Source organism: Ceratina calcarata, unplaced genomic scaffold (genome assembly GCF_001652005.2).
Source record: "Ceratina calcarata isolate Rehan_Ccalc_2016 unplaced genomic scaffold, ASM165200v1 scaffold509.2, whole genome shotgun sequence".
Taxonomy (NCBI): domain Eukaryota; kingdom Metazoa; phylum Arthropoda; class Insecta; order Hymenoptera; family Apidae; genus Ceratina; species Ceratina calcarata.
In genome coordinates, this window is record NW_017175423.1 from 1 (window position 1) to 15,660 (window position 15,660).

A 15,660-nucleotide genomic window follows, 5' to 3' on the forward strand; every position below is an offset into this window, starting at 1 on the left:
ATTCACATTTAATTTAATGCAGTTCTATCGATAAGTTGTATACGCTGTTCAAATCAATTTTGTGGATAAATTAAGCAGTGGGAAGTTTAATTCTATTTAAATCTAACTACATGAATTAATAATTGATTTGTCTCAAGTTGCTGCTTCCTTATTTCTGACACTTTTTTAGTATCTTGGTATTAAAGTGTATACCACGGCATAGTTGTTGAGTGAAAATTATACCTTGTATACGAATCTAATTCATAACTTACACTTATAAATTATTCCTGTTTTCATTTATATAGGTTTATCTGTAATTTGTGTAAATTATTCGAACCTAATTATACAAATTGTTGAAGGTAATGGAGAACTTGGTTAAAGTTTTCATGTGTAGACTACTGTTTAATTTATCTTCGAGTGCTATTCTTTGTTTATGACCTTGTTCAGTGTTTTGATATCAACATGTATGCAACAACCTAGTTGTTTGAATGGAGAAACGAGTTTCTTATTTTTCACGGTTACATTTTGTAACAAAAAAATCTGAAATAATTCTCAGACGTGTCCAGTTATGCTACGGACGTGTTGGAATTTTTTCAGATGAATAAACAACAACAAAAAATGGATTGTCTGGATTTCGAACACACGGATAATTGTATTATTTAGCATCAGAACACTGGCTCGTAAAGAAACGACATTTTTTCGACGCCGGATCGATAAAAAAGAACGAACACGACGGCTTTGGGATGCAGTTCCTGTCCTCGGCGCTCTCATTGTTTCCAACCCGCCTTCTCGATCCCAAATCGATCGATGGAACATTGAGAATGTAGATTGCCCTACGACAGAAGTTTTCCGTTTAAAATTCTGTCCGGTGTGCGGACAAGTTGAACGCAATATGATGATCTATAATGCGAAAACGTTGCACGGAGTGAGGCGTGAGAGAATACGAGAGAACACTTACTCTTACAATTAGTCTCTGCTACACGCTGTGCGCGCACAGGTTGCACACATGACACGGTAATTGTTGCGTCGTTCGAGGGAACGCGTCAGTTCTTTTCCTTGACATCACAGAAATTCCAACTTCTTCGATTCCGAGTAACAGACGCTGGTCGAAGAACAGATCACTTCATCCGAAATGAAATTTCACCAGATCTCGGTGATTTTAAGAAACGCTAGAAAATTCGGCGATTAACAGGCTCAGATATTAGAATGATTCGTTTGTGGAAGACAAGATAGGTTTCAAAATCATTTTTTAATTTCGATATTAGACTACGTATCTGGCGTGAAAACATCTTATGAATTCATTGTTATTATATTTTTATAATAATACATATTTTTCGTGCTGCGTGAAAAAAATTAGGAACTTGTTCAGTTAGCAGAATCCTATGCGCAAGGACAAAAGAAAATAATTTCGAACATTTATTGTGACAGAAATAAAGCAAATAAACCTGACACGTTGAATTCGATTTATTTCGTATTTCTGGCTTCAAGGTCATTTCAAGGTCACCCTGTATACATACTTCGTATCTTTAAGTCCAACTGAGATGTTTAGGTGTTCTGTTTGTCGTGAATCTTCCTGTATAAAAGCAAATAGTAAAAGTAAGTGATATACTAATTTCAGGAATTCAGGTGTCCGTTTCTTCTTCCGAATTCTTTCGATCCTGTTCGCTTCCATCCTGCCACAAACTGGGTTATTCCGTAAGACGTGTGCTTATCTTTCCACTCTCGGTTATTAAATTTTTTGATCTTGAGATTTAGTACGGTGCCAAGATGCAAAGAATTTGGAAAAGGGTTGATCCGGAATGCGCTCTGCCAAAGTAAGACAGGTTTCATCCAATGACTCTCTTCTGTCACTTGATTTCATCCAACTATGGATCAATTTTGAGTAAATAAATTTTAAAAAATATTATACTATTCCAGAGAGACATAGAGAGACAGCGAGAGAGAAAGAGAGAGAGAGACAGACAGACAGAGAGCAAAACATACACTAGTTTCAAGGACCGAATGAATACACGCACTAACCTTGGTAATATTAACGTTGAACTTAACTTTTAGGAATTATTTGATTCACAATGCCTCCTGTGTTTGTATGAGAGTTACATTGCACGATGAAGAGAAATATTTTTTAGTACCTTCGCGACTTCATTCTATCCGATTATCTTTAACATTCATCTCGTTGTTTTAACGAAGCGTACAAGATTATTTAATTTACAACGAGAGAAAGGTGTGCGCATTATGTCGATATGCTCTCATTCTCACTACCATTACTCCCCTCATAATATGTGTACAGTTCGGAATTCATGAGCAATCTCCCTCCTCATCTGTGCTGTGATCGCATAAAATGTTACACGTGTTACGTTACGTGGATTCCATCTATGCATGCATGAACGAGATGATAATAATGTGTCTAAATTCTAAAAAGGGACATGTTCTTAAAAATTATTACTTCTCATTACGTTTTATCAAATATCATGACGGCACTGATAATTCACATGTTCAACATCCATGTTCAAGACGAATAAGCAAATTCAAAATTACACGGTACCTCATTGAAGGCAGCAGTTTGTAGGCTCCAACAGAGCTGCTTTCCTCTTCCGTTTTTAGAAGGATACCCGCCACCCGCTCGCCCGTAAGTCCACTTCATGCACCATCCTTCAGGTCCACGCTGACAACCTTCGTTAGGTACTCTTATTGCCATTCTCGTGTACGAAAAGAACAGTACTCTCCACGATGTCATGTTTCCAACCCCTCTTTTCCATCCTCTGTCATTACAATGTGCACGCTGTGTACAATATGTAAATATTTACATATATGCGCCTGTCGTCGCGTCTGTAATCACATTATTTCACGGTTAATTAGCCTAGATGTGGGAAGACAAGGAAGCGAGTGAGGGAGGTGGACGGAAAAGAAGGTATGGAACAATTAGGGAAGACAGAGAGAACTTGGAAGAGGGATAAAAAATAATATAACAAGACAGAAAGAGACCATCGATACATAAACCAAAAAGCGAGCAGGAGAGAGAGTCGCATCGTCCGCCGAATTAGTCAAATGTCGCAGTTAACGCTCCCGATACTCTCGATATGCCGCGCTTGACCAATTAAGGTGCTAATCTTGCTGAAACAACTGGTCAAACTGCCGCCACTCATCCACCTCCTCTTCACGACAATTATCTAATGCGGATAATTCTCAACCTTTTCTTTCATCACGGTACACTTTTAATAAGTTAAAAATTTAGTGGCACTCTAACAATAAAATAAATTAAAAGAATTTTATTTGGTTTATTGATAGATGTACCTGTAATATACTTTGTAAAATTAGTGTAGAATAATGATTTTCAATGAAAAGTAAAATGAAAACTGCATTACAAAGTAAACGAAATGTTTATTTAATCATGAATTACGAATTACGTTTAATGTGAAATGGTGTCTTTCCATAAACTTCATTTATATTTGGGCATAAAAATGTTAATGCTACTCTCATTTCGTGATCCAAATTTAAAAGTTTTGATCTTTCTCTTGTTTTTATGTTTGTCAAAGCCGTATATTCGAATTCATACAAATAAGATGTGGAAAATTGGGATAACATACTTAAAGCTTTTTGTAATATTGTCGGATAATCGTACCTAAGATTAATCCAAAACATATTAATTGATTCTTCTGAATGTTTTGAAATTAAATCTCACACCGAAATTAATTCTTCTTCTTTCAAAGTTAATTCATACACCGACGTGTCGTTTATCACAAATGTCACTATCTCTTCAGTTCAAATAATCAAATAAATATTTGAACTGAATGTCATGTCCATTGATAAAGAAAGGTAAAAAAGGATAAATAATTTTCATTTCGGGAGGAACCACTGCCTGGCAGTGGCGGCACGCTTCAGAAACCTCGCGGCATATTAAAGTGCCTCAGCATAGTGGTTGAAAATCACTGATCCATTGTATCGTCCACTCGGTCCACGGTTCTTCCCACTGTTCGACACCTGTCACGTTTCGTTTCACACGGTGCGTTTTTTACTGGTATACACAACAAAATTCGAAGCACGACAGAGTTTCGGGTAAACTGTTCCGAGGGAACAGTCTGCCGAGAAGGCTGACCACGGCGGTCTTATTCAACCGTTCGACCCGGACGAGTGTCGCTGGTACCGCTCCTCGCACGACTGACTGGATGGGAGTATGGGAGTCAAAGAGAATCAGCCCCTCCGCTTACGCATACGATCGCACCATATCCGTGTGCTCCGAGCTCCGAGCTCAGCTTAGTAGAGAGAGAAGGCGAAACATCAGTGTGTCACCCTTGCTCCTGATGCGTTAAGATCCAAGCGGCGCGCGCGTATCGATTGTTACTTCATCGAGCTCCGCTCTCCCGCGAATTCCTGAAACCTTCAACCAACGGGACATAGTTTTGCTCTGTTTTTTCCCACTTGTTTTACCTCGTTTGTGTTCTGCACATTTAATTGGTCGTTTACTAATTTTCAAAATGAGCTCGGTTTTCTCGACGATGCACAACCGCTTATTACATACGAAAATAATTAAAAAAATTTTGTTTCGTCGTTTTTTAATCCACGCATTAAAACATAATTATTATCTAATTAGTACCTACTTTTTTCTATAGGATGTACTTAATATTTTCTTTGCGCTTTCTTTGTAACGGCGACGGTATGAGTCCATCAGAAAAGCGTATTCACGCACATATTGTACACTGTTCTATCAATTCATTTACAATCTTGAAATATGTTTACGTTTACTAGAATATTTGGAAGTTAGGAATGCATGGCGAAAATATAAAAATGTTTGAACGCTATTTTCGGTTATTATCGATTGGGTAAAATTACCAAACCGGTCGAAAAACCGCTTCGAGTGAACGGGCTATAATGCTCTCTTCACTTTTGTTCTGTCATCCAGCCAGCCGCTTCTCTTCCTAATTCGTTTCTCCTCGATTCTGTCATTCTTCCGTATTCCCTATACCTCCTCTTTGATCTCCTTCTATCGTGTATTCATTTATTGTCCAATCTTCCGTTTCCCTCCTCCTGTATTCATCCATTCTATCTCTATCCCACTCTTTTATCTTAATTTCTCTCACCTCCTTATCCCCCTTTTCATTCTTCCTGCCCCCTATTCCGACCATTCCATTCTTATCACCGCTAGATTCTATTTTGTCCTCTGTCTCTAAATTTCAGCCTTCCTCTCAAATTCTCATCGCTTATTATGTAATCAATAAAAGAGCACCCCCTTTTGACCTATGCAATTCTTCCTTCTGTCACCTTCATTCCCCCATTTTTTATTTTATTTTTTTGCATTTATTATTTTCGAGCCCCAACTCTCCTAACACTCCTAAAAGTTTCCTCCCTTCATTATTTACCACCTTGTCTTCCGACGATACATTTCCATTTTCTTCTCCTCCTTCTTCCTTCCCAGTTCTTGTATTAATATTCCCTCCAACCATTATATTTTTGCTAACTTCCTTATCTATCCATTTTTTAACCACTTCGCGACCACGGATGAGGTATTCCGCGACACGCTATTTGTCGTACGATGCCACGGACTAGATGCCCGTGTGTTTGTGTACCGAGATAGGAGATCTAATTTGAAGAAAAATCAGCTTACGAAACAAAATTGGTGAACAAACACGCGGGATAACTCGCCCGTGATATCGTACGATCGAGAAAGTGTCGTAGGATAACTCGTCCATGGCATCGTGCGACAGATACCGTGTCGCGAGATATCACGTCTGTGGTCGCGAAGTGATTAATTGTTTTAGTTTCTCTTCAAAATCATTTCTTACATAACATCCCATTATCACCAAACTCTCTCTCTCCTGTCTTTTATTTTGTATAATAACACATTACTCCTTCCTTCTCTCTCAAAAATTCAACAGAATATGCAATCCATCACCGTTACAAGATGTCGGCATATCACCTCTCCCGTCTCCAATATCTACCGACTGCGAATCAGATACTGATCGGAATGACTCTCATTTAATATCACAAACCAATTAATTAAATGTCAATTAAACAATAAATATTTTACAATGGAAACTAAATGGCAATTTTCCTCTACTGCCTTTTTTCCAACTGTTGATTAATAAATACCAACGAGACATAATTTTTTTTTATGAGGAACCAATTTTCCAACCAAACCATCAAAATAAAAAACTATAATTTTTACTATATAGTTGTTGTTACCAACAGAAATTCGCAAACTGTTAGCAGGTGGAGTAGCTACACTGATTAAAAATTTGCTAATAGCGAAATAAGTGCAAATTATTACTAATATGGAATATATGGACTTCGACTATCACTAGACTTATTAATCTGCACTCTATACTTACCCGACAGTTATCTATTTACAGATGATCTACAATGAGCCCATAAAAAAGGAGAATTCCTTCAAGGGTTTATTAAACATTCTTTTAAGGCTTTAAGGCAACGAAATTGAGCTTCAAATTTCCTACGATCAAAATAAAATATACTACATTTTGTAGACAACGAACTCGACTAGGAAATGCTGAACTTAAAAAAGTTAGATCTCTCAAAATGTTAGGAATAACATTTTACAACAAACTCATGGCAGGCTCACATATCAACACTTAAAAATAAAATGAATGCAAGTTTCGAATTATCGTAGTTAAAGTTATAGCGGCATAACACTTTGGGAGCAGACAAAAAAGCATTAGTGAACATGTACAAAGTAATCATTAGGCTCAATCATCTATGAATTAACAAACAATACCGCTTTATATAAATTTGATTCCATCCGCAAAGTTGAATTAAGAATCATGTGGGATTTTGTGGAAACAAGTGTAGTCCCGACTAGGAACTGAACAGAAGCTGAAGCAGCCGTCGATGATGAGCCCATGTGCAGCACCTGTTGAGCTCAATATAGCGGCATGAGCAATTTTCCCGCTTCCGTTTTTGAGAGGCCATCCTCTCACCCATGTGTCCACTTCATTCACCGTCCTTTATGTATTGTGTCCATAGTCGGGTCTGTGGGTTCTGTTAGCAATCTCGGCTCTAATTTCTGTTACGGACTAACGGCCGAGCGCTGGGGTAAATTTGCGAACAATTGCCTACTGATAACTTATCTGCGGCTTCACTAGGGTCTGACCGTCGATGATTCAATTTCGTAACCTAATTGTATATATGTATATCTATTACGCACACTATACATATACGTGCATAATATTGCAAAGTTTATAAAGAGTAACACTAAATGTATGAATAAATAATATATGCTTGTCTTACGATTTTTGCCTTTCCATTATGTCATTCATTTCATTCCATTCATAATTTTTTTAACTGAAATTATATTATGTATACTAATAATAATTGAAACGTGGCATTAAATAAATAGGAACTATCCATATACATATTAATAATTTTATTTTTGAAATACTTTCATTAATTCATTTTAATGAGTGATAATGTGGTTTCATAAAAATATATCGAATGTATCGAATATGTTGAATACGCACAGTTCAATGTGGACATTTAAAATGGACACCAAAACGAACAGAAGTGTTTTAAACAAAATAATTCCAGATGAATATATGATGGATGCTTCGCAAAATAGGGGTGCTGTGTGAGAATATTTTAATACAATTATCTACAAAACAGATTTTGTTTTATGCAGACTGTTTTCAATGAAAATAGAATAATATTCTGGTTTCGAACATATTACTGCATTCGACAACGGTTTCGAGCCATATCGTGGAGGGGGCGGAAACCTCTATTGGAACTAGTGAAAACTATATAAGATGAACAGTGTTCTGTAACGATGGACTTGTGGACAAATAACTACACCAAGATAACATTTTGTACATATAGTAACAACACACTACTTGAAGGACTGGAAAGGTTTCTACTTACAATGGATTTCCCGGAGGATATGAAGACAGCGGACCACATAAAACGAGAGTTGTCTGGAAGCAGAATTTAGAATTTCACCGAAGATAATAAACTACTTTCGTTACGAATCAAGGAAACAATTAAAATTTTAGTAAAAACTTAATTAAAGGACTGGACGATACTGACCGTATAAATTGTGCGACGCATCTTATTAACTGCGTGTTGGAACATGAATTTAAAGATGACGAGACGTTCAGGAACAGACGAAAAATATTATTTTGTGTCTGAAATGTTCGGGTTATGTGTCTTATCTGTCGAAAACGTTCCATCAAGAGACACAAATGAGATGGAATTCAAGGATAAAAATATTACGCTCATTCGTGGAGCAATGTATAAATACTTCTGGAATATTAGAAGAAGAGTTTTCCTTCTTCATCGAAAATAGAACTAATGGAGAATACTTTCTCAAGTCTTAAAGATCACATTAGGAATAGAAATAAAGTAAAACTAGTGGAACTTAGAATTACTACAATTATTCTACTCTTTGCGTAATCAAACATAAACTATAACTTTGAATTCTTCAAGTCCTTCGAAGAGACTATTGTGGTTCTGCTGGTAGAAAAATTACCAACCCCACATTTAGTACAATTCTGGTTACATCAATTATTATTGCATTGTACAATAGAAGACACCGACACCAATATAGTTAAAATAATAAAACAGAAGATGTTAGAATATTTACGACAGAAATTCATACTGCAGAAGGACCAAAAATTTTCAACATTTTAATTTCCAACATTTCGGAGAATGTTTTCGGATGGAAAGAGAAGCGTTGTAGTCATGAACAAGCCGACGGATCAGCCAGTCGCTTCAACACGCAGAATCTTGTCTTCTCTGGAACTTGGCGGACCAAATCCAAACCGGCTGAACAGTATGTTTTGTCAGAATTCAGAAGTCATTCCTGAAACTTTCCTATTACAAAATCAACAAATATCACGAGGAACTACATCTTAAAATTTCTTCCTCAAGCTCACGAAGATTACCCATTATTTTAGCTTGAAAGATACAACACATCGAAACAGATTCTACTTTAACACGCTGCCTAAAGAAGGACACAGCCAGAACGCTTACACACAATAGTAGCGGAAATACTCGAAAATGATCAAGAATACAAACAAATCTATATCAATGGATCAAAAACAAACGTAGAAACAGATTATGCAACCTACTCTTTAGACTTGTATGTCACATCCGAATTACCACATAACACATCAACCTACATTGCTGAACTAACGGGCATTTATTCGACTTTTAAAGTAGCTCACGGCAAATCTTACTAAAAGTCCTTAATACTTAATGACTCCAAAAGTTCAGCAACAACTATTGGAAACACAGAATCAAGTAATGAAATCATAATGAAAATAATTGAGATTTATCAGCAAATTCTTTTGAAACGTAACAAAATTAAACCCATTTGAATCCCTGGCCACGTAGAAATAGCGGGCAATGAAAAAACTAATCAAGCGGCTAAAAGTGCGGTAGATTTTCCAATCACAATTAAAGAATGCAAATTGTATTTAGAAGATGTGATAAGGGAATTAATAAATAGACTAAATTTGGAATAGGAAGATGAACGGAAAATGAAGGCTTTTAACCACATCAGAAACATCACTGACAAGATCATCGGAATTCAAAAAACGACTTTCGTCCTATCAAGAAGAGAGCAAGTGGCCATCTCGTGAATAAAAGTTGAACATTCTAGAGTCATGTCGCAGAATGTCGAAAGACTCAGTTTCTCAATGTGAAGAATGTAATTCTAATGTGCCCACATAGAATATTTAATCCTACACTGTTCCAAATGTGATCTTTCCCGTAGAAATTATGCATTCAGATCCTCACTCAAAGATAATTTAGAACACGACAAAGATCTATCTAAATGTATTAAGGAAACGAAACTGATAAAGCAAATAATGCAGTCTTTTTGTACTCTATGATATCACTAGTAACCGTGCAGTTGATGCGACGTAAAATACTAACAAGAAGTCACGCAACAAGTAAACACGTGACCAATAGTTTTCAACTCCGACTACTACCCTGCTTTAAATGGCAATTTCCGTCCAAAATTTGGTCGCAGGTTTCAATTATCGTCAGGGAAGAACGATTTTCGTGGTCACTCGGTCCACATTGATTGAGCTCAGCCAGGCATGTCTAATGCAGGAACCGTATAATTTTTCCTCGAAGATTATCACAATACGTTACCAGTGTTGAGTAAGGATAGCAAGGATTCTATTATCCCAAGGAAGGTGACAAACTTAATGGTCCTAATGGTAACGGTAAGATCCGGTATGATGAAGCATTAATTACAAAATTCCGAGAGTGTTAGGGCGAGCTAGGTATAAGCGCGTAGTATATGTATAGTAAGATCAGTACGATGTATGACGTAGGAGAGATTCGGGAATCGGGGGATTCGAGAGCGGCGAATGAAGGGCAGAACCCGGCTGTAGAAACTGTATGAAGGAGATTGCTCCAAATAAAAAATATTGTATTCCTCTCATAAACAAGTACAAGTTAATTGCATGTCCTGCTACCTAAGGACATAACAAAGACAATAATTTAATAAATTTTGTAAGCGAAGTCGAAAGTCTAACGGCGTAGGAAGAGGCCTGCCTGACAGAAACCAGATGCCCAAGTCCCGGGCCACATTGTTTGGGCCAGGCCGATANTATCCACCGGTCGCCCAGTAGATATAGAAATACCTCATGGAGAGGAGAGAACGGTTGGAATAACCACCGGTCGCCCTCCAGGTGTAGTTAGCGTTAGAGAAGAGTACGGAGGTTCAACCTGGGTCATTCTTCGTAGGAAAGAACGGCTGGAGTATCCGCCGGTCGCCTCGAGAATAGAGTACAGGAACCCTCCGGACGTCTCTAACTATATTTATCCGAAATCATGATGATTTTGTAAACGTTCCCATGTGTCATAAGAATGTGAAAATGAATAAATTATTATTTGTGTTTTCCCAGAACCTTGATTCCTTTGAATCCCGAATTTCCCCTACAGTATATTGTTTTCCATTAACCTGATATATATCGAAATATACTTTCAAGATATTTTAGGCTTATATTTATTTTAATGAAGCCCCAACCATACCCACTTCCTCATTATTGTTACACGTCTATGGTATGTGACGTCACAGCCTCACGGACGGCCGTAACTCGTGATTACTGCACGAAGTGGAGGATAATGGTTAGAGAGGGGAGAAATGAGTTGGACATGCCTGAGCTAAGCCGATAAGAACCCATCGATAAACACCGACAAATATCAAATATCGAAGAGATAATGAGGTGATGAACTCGCGCTTGACTGAGTTAAACTTCATTTCCGAGAAACCTTTTATAATTCAGTCGAAAATTTTGATCACAACTGAGGATGCATGCTTTTCGACTTTCGATGCTCGGGACTAGAGGTCGACCGAAGAAAGACGAGTGGTGTGAGTATCACTGGAAGAAGCGGTAGATACCAAGAACAAAGAGAGACCGGCACGAGGTTTTCCAGTGTTTTGCGTACCGTCGGGTAAACATTACAAAAGCGACAATAAAAGGCTAGATTTCGTTTCCGGGAAATCATTTTTTTAAGTCAGTCTTTATTTTGATTGCACTCACGTATGAAATAATTCGCCGAAAAACACTTTTACGTCCAGGAATTGATTCGATGAATAGATTTTGAACGAAAAATATTCTTGAAGAACGAAAAATTTTGAAGTACTTTCTAACCTTTAGCCACAACATTAGCTGATTGCCAGAGATATTTTAAAAGCTTTCAACTCATTCCGTAAGATATACAACGCAAAGAGACCGCAAAACCAGATTGGCGCACAATTCACTTTTATATTTGTTGTTTTATGATCTGATTGTAATCGATAAAAGGGAAGAAAATATAAAGTTCTAGTCGCCAAAGCTCGTGGGTACAGAAGTTATACATGATTAAAAGTCTTTAGTTGTTATGGTACTTTAGTCTTACTTTAGGCTTACTTTAGTGTAATAATAATATAATTTATTAATCACACTTTACTCTCAAACACCATAAATTCTCCGATGTATCTGCACCTGTTTTAACTGAATCTGACCTTGTTCTCGAACTTTATAGTCTCTCTTTTTTATCGATGGCAATTAGATTATGGAAAAAATGAAGAAAGTGTCTCCGAAACGAAATTCTGCCCACAAATATGTGAACTATCCTTAAAAATGACACTGATGGAGTTTCCTACAAATATACCTACATGCGGTCTAAAATGATTTTACGATCCCTTTACGTTGTAAATCCTAAAAAATGAATTAAAACCTTTCAAAATATCTCTGACATTCAGCTAATTTTACTAGTAGTTGCTAACACTCCCACGAGTGTTAGCGAGTTAGTAGCCAAATAAATGAGAATGCACCGAGAATATTAAAAGATTTTATTTGCTGTACGAGATACACTCGGACTCCATTGCTGGTAGCGATGCGTTCCATACCAAAGTCAGACACACCACTGCCCATTTGTTATCGACCTCCGTCCCGATCGATGCCGTCGATCGCCGGAAAAACCGCAAAAAAAAATACCAAATATTTCGGTTGGCAACCGCCCCTTTCCTGAATTCCCACGCCCAGTCAGAGTCCGCGCCAATCTCAATCATCCTAGCTTCCCCAAACGCTCAGGCCCTAAACACCGCGCCGTCCCCGGTCCGAATTCGATTTCCAAGGCCTTGTCCGCCCGTACGCACCGGGCACCGGCTCTATCAGTAGCCACATGTTTCTACTTGATCCTCGAACACGAGCCGATGTTATTTTCTTTCGAGGAAGAGGCAATAAATCGTCTACAAGTTCGAGAGCCATCGAACTCAAACTCGATATACAATGATGTAAACTTTTTCTTTACCACGCATTCCAAACGTTCGCTACACAGTTGAGTCCTTACACAAAATTTCTAAACAAATAACGCGCTCGCTGCTCTCGCATTCACCCAGGCAAAGCCTGTGGCGCAGGAAAAACTCTAAGTATCGTCACGAGTATTCCCACGCTAAAAGAACCATACGCCAAGAGCAGTGATTCCAATGTTTCGGTAAACTAGCTCTCTTATCTATAAGTTTAAATTTACGTGACGCGCCGCCATTGACTAATTTTATAAAAGGAGAAAATACGATCCGCGATTTAATTTATGTTTCCCGTGCTAATATGACCGAGCCGCGAGCACGATAGGTGATCCACTTCTCCACAATGGGCACCTATTCCCAGATAACGCGTTCAGCAGCCACAAAACGCCTGAGCATAGGAACACGTTTAGTCCCTCTCTCCACGTAGGGTCTCTCGCTTTTAACAGTCATAATCGACCGAGGAGAGGTAACAACGGACCCAGAACGACCGCTCCTTCCGCTGTCGCCCCGTGACCGTCAGCCAATTCAAGGGCAATTGTTGAAGTCGAACGCTCACCTGCCGAAGTCTGCCGTCTCCGACTCGTGCCTTACAAAAGCGTCAGGAACAGTAGTAGTTAGCTAATGTTAATGTAAAGGTTAGAAAATACATCGACATTTCAGAATCTTCAACTAACTATTCAACGAATCAATTCCTAAATTCAGAAGCATTTTCTTGCAAGTTACTTCATACGTGGATGCGATCCAAACAAAGTCTGATTGAAAAAAGTGGTTTCCTGGAAATGAAGTCTAGACATTGATTGCTCTTCTCGTATTGTTTCGTAACATCGGAAAATGCCATGCGTGCCTCTTTTTCCGGTGGTACGCACCCCACTTGCTTTCCTTCAGTCGAGTTCTACCCGCCAGCGTCGAAAGTCGAAAAGCGCCGCCCGCAGTTCGTGTCCGTCCTCAGTTCCGAGCGCGCCGCGAGCGAGTAACCATTACTGCAAATTTGTCGTCTTTGATAATTGATCGTTCGTATATTGGTAGCTGTGTACGTGCAACCGATTGTTAAATACTCTCCGTATTGCGGTAAGTTCACAAATACTATTTTACATGTAATTTAAACCCAAAAAATTAACGTTTTCATGAGACGATAAAGGAATTGGCAAGTTTGTGATTTCTGATCCCTATAATCATGAATATTACATGAGATGCCTAGTCCCCATACTGAATGGAATGAAATAACTTCATTACCTGCCTAGAATATTTATTTCATCATATGTTTAATTTTATCTTAGAAAATAATAATATCCATTCCTGTGAAAACCAGCTCAAAAAAATCATTAAATCAATGTAAATCGCCAAATATTCATTTTCGAAATTTCGGTATTTTTAGATAAATCCAAATCAACTTATGCTCGATGAAATCTAGAAAATCATGAAATCAATGTAAACTTCAACGCACACATTCCATAATCTTAACATTCTTTTATTCACTATAGATATTCCTTTCCACACTTCGATAGCTTGAATGTTCGGCTTGTGCATTCTTCATGGCTACGTAGGTGTATTATAAAACTCGGAGGTATTTCGAAATAAGTAATAATAAAATATGATTCACATAGCGAGCACTCCTGCAGGATTCTTTTCGTTGCCTGATGTACGTACGACGCTGTAAATTGCTGTGGATCAATAGAAATCTTTCTGGTGTCTTTATTCGTGAGTCGTTATTACAGTTTTACACAAATTATTTGTACAAACAAAATTGACTTCGGTAAGGTAGATTAAAATAAAGACAATACTTTGGACATTATTATTTTGCTTTTCGTAATTCTCAAATACATTTTTTAGCACTTTCTATATGATCACATTACTTTTAAAATCTGAAAATATATCTTGAAGGGGAAATTCAATCATAAGACGAGCATGAGTTCGTCGAGTAGGGGAAACTTCTCTTGTGAATGTAACTAACGGTTAATTGCTTTCATTTCATTCTAATATTTAATGAATTGTTTAGTTACTCTTGCATGTAACTTTTGTTTTACTCCTACGTTCTCGTCAAGAACGTGGCACACGGGCGCGGCAATAACGAACGAATTTTTTTAATAAAACAAGAGTATATGGAAAAGTGCGTATGATACGTATGAACTTTCTGTTTCCACCCTACATTAATTTCGATATCTCTTTTCCCATTTTTTTTTAATTTACATTAATTTCTTTTTCACTATACATATATTAATTACGTACGTCGATTTTACCACACAGGCTTATCATGGTATCCGTACAATTTTAGTGCAATTCTCATTTCACCAATTTCGTGATACACTAGAATCGGTCGCACTAGGGTTGCACATGGCTGTACGTCGCATTGATGCTGTTTTGAAGCAGTATACCAGTATTGTGTTAGTGCGTGTCTGCTGAATTGAACAGTAGTATTTTTTGGCGCGCTGTTTGAAATTTTCAAACGGCACTGTGATGAAAGATGGACGAGTAATAAAAAGTACGGAATGATAACGAATGAGAATAACTTGGAATTTGTATTTCATAGTTTCCGGGACTCTAATTCCTGATGTTTCTTGAACATTAACGAGTATGTGAGCCCGAGTTTCTTCTTATTTATTGCGCCCTAATCCACAGTCGTTGGTTGATGTAGTTCTTAGGACACGCAATGCAAGATGGATGTTAACGATTGTCAAATAAATGATCAGTACTTTGTTTTAACACGTGTAAATGCATTGTATTTCTAACAAACAACAAGAATCTTGAGCAGATTGTGATTCATAAAAGTATCACGTGTCTTTCCGAGCTTTGCTTTGTTTGCTTGCTTGATAACGAGTAACTCGCAACGGCAAAATTTAGCTGAGCGGGAAAAGGTGAGGGTAAAGAGAGGGGGTTGTGTTTCTAAAACTAGTCAAAAATACGTGAAAGCAGACAGATGCTAATGAAGTATGAGA

General features: G+C 37.7%; 2 long non-coding RNA genes across 7 annotated transcripts; one reads left to right on the top strand and one right to left on the bottom strand.

The window, feature by feature from the left end:
- Positions 1 to 70: 70 nt before the first annotated feature.
- On the bottom strand, positions 71 to 4,185 carry LOC108628182 (uncharacterized). Of its 6 annotated transcripts, none has more exons than XR_003389595.1 (6): positions 3,599 to 4,185; positions 2,522 to 2,805; positions 1,999 to 2,302; positions 1,497 to 1,785; positions 938 to 1,148; positions 71 to 812 (listed from the first exon to the last, which is right to left on the bottom strand). It is a non-coding gene; the product is annotated as an uncharacterized LOC108628182 (long non-coding RNA). The 6 variants fall into 6 exon arrangements; XR_001916774.2 differs by having other exon boundaries at positions 1,497 to 1,844; positions 1,999 to 2,297; positions 3,599 to 4,184; XR_003389594.1 differs by having other exon boundaries at positions 944 to 1,148; positions 1,497 to 1,844; positions 3,599 to 4,184.
- LOC113464742 (uncharacterized) lies at positions 1,881 to 2,878 on the top strand. Its single transcript, XR_003389596.1, has 2 exons — positions 1,881 to 2,002; positions 2,836 to 2,878. It is a non-coding gene; the product is annotated as an uncharacterized LOC113464742 (long non-coding RNA).
- Positions 4,186 to 15,660: the final 11,475 nt, after the last annotated feature.